The 1,615-nt window shown below is 33.9% G+C and overlaps 2 protein-coding genes and 1 long non-coding RNA gene across 3 annotated transcripts in view; 2 read left to right on the top strand and 1 right to left on the bottom strand.

Moving 5' to 3' along the window:
- LOC109539086 (PIH1 domain-containing protein 1) overlaps positions 1-1,615 on the top strand; it is a 242,786-nt gene that overhangs the window by 8,992 nt on the left and 232,179 nt on the right. The gene's annotated exons all lie outside the window — the stretch shown is intronic.
- Positions 1-1,615, bottom strand: part of LOC109539065 (multidrug resistance-associated protein 1) — a gene marked incomplete at its 5' end in the record, with an annotated part of 237,012 nt that overhangs the window by 7,111 nt on the left and 228,286 nt on the right.
- Positions 408-1,196, top strand: LOC125504470. Its single transcript, XR_007281513.1, has 2 exons — positions 408-862; positions 1,057-1,196. It is a non-coding gene; the product is annotated as an uncharacterized LOC125504470 (long non-coding RNA).

Genomic DNA, 1,615 nt, shown 5'->3' with positions numbered 1-1,615 from the left:
CCACTCTTATCAAGCAGCTTCTCGTATTCAATTAATTAACTCCTGCTCCATTTGTATCTCCTTGTGCTGTGTGTATCGTACAAACGTGGTAGGAATGTACTAATGAACTGAACTAATCACATATCAGCAAATTCGTGAAAGGAAATTCAAAGTAAGTCACAGTTTGACGAATTATGGTTATCATTGACAAGGGCTATCCACCTGTAACTATCTATTAATGGCAAAAAACATCATTGCCGCTGTGCCTTTTCATCAAAAATTGTAGAACAGAACTTTTTCAATATCGGAAATTTTCGTAACTTGAAGCAAAGATCGTAATTTTTCTTTTTGAATGCTTAAGCATTCCAATATGCTACCAATTAAACATGGAACAACTTCAAAATAATGCTTAATAGCAAAGTTGAAATTCGATCTTCAACTGTCAATATCTTCTAAAATATTTCAATATTTTTCACGTACTCGCCAAGTGCGCCTCCATAACCCTTTAAAAGGAATGGCGCCAAATTTGAATCACCCTGTATATTAACGTAATAGTTTTGTGTTTTTTGGGTACGCTACTGTTGCTTATAGTTGATACAGATTTGCCTTATCAATTATTGGTATGAGTCTTAGAATTAAGTGAATGATACTTGAATTTTTGAAGCCCTCAATGGAGCTGGCGTCACGTTTACCATGACAAGGACATATTTAGCATTCCTATTCGCGAGCTCAAAAGTCCATAGGCCCCCTGGTGGATAAAATTAGAACTACAAGTGAAGTAGTAATTTGACACATATCTTGTTGACATTGTTGTTTACATCTTATTGTGATTTGTTTTGTTCTAATCAATTTTTGCAAGAAATAGAAACAGATCGGAAAGTGTGTAAGTATTGTTTTATGTTATAAATGTCATGAACTCCAATAAATAATCAAGTTTGACAAGTCTCAACTGTCACTCGACAACGAGTAATTTGACGTTTCGCAGTTGGTGGACGATCGATAGTTGAACTCACGATAGGGACTTTACGGGGGCGAAAAAAATGTTGATCATTAACATTCATTAGATCAATTATTCAGGTGCTTCTCAAAAATATTTTGAAATTACGAAATTTCAATGAGGAAACCTGAATGAGAAGGACATGTGCACTAACGTGGGAGACTATTCGGAGAAAATGAAAATGTATATATCTACAAAATAATTAGATGCTGTACTATTACATTCAAAGTGTCTGTTTTTTTTGGGCATTTTCATTTTCATATACTTAACTAGAGCGGCTTCTATTTAAATGCAAGTCCTTTATTTTAATCCTAAAACAGAAGCCAAACTTTCACAAGCTTCCTTATCATGGTAGCACAAGATTGAATAGGTACATATCGCTTTAGTAAATATATTCAATTGAGTACCTGTTACCATTAAATGTATTAAGTTGTTATTTTTCATTCATAATACTTATCTTATTATTAGCGAAACAATGGCTATTCCGTGACATAGGAAGAAATTAAGGTAGTGAGTAAATATGTTTTTACTTTGTAATTTCCAAACATTTATATCTTCATCCTGTTTTTAAAGTGATAACTTTTTATGGGAGGGTGAACCGATTTTTCTCGGTTACGGCGAGACTTCGCGCCTCAGGCT

This window comes from Dendroctonus ponderosae, unplaced genomic scaffold, assembly GCF_020466585.1.
Source record: "Dendroctonus ponderosae isolate FM_Combo_2020 unplaced genomic scaffold, Dpon_F_20191213v2 Dpon_F_20191213_5, whole genome shotgun sequence".
Lineage (NCBI taxonomy): Eukaryota > Metazoa > Arthropoda > Insecta > Coleoptera > Curculionidae > Dendroctonus > Dendroctonus ponderosae.
This window is presented reverse-complemented; position numbering and strand designations above follow the sequence as displayed.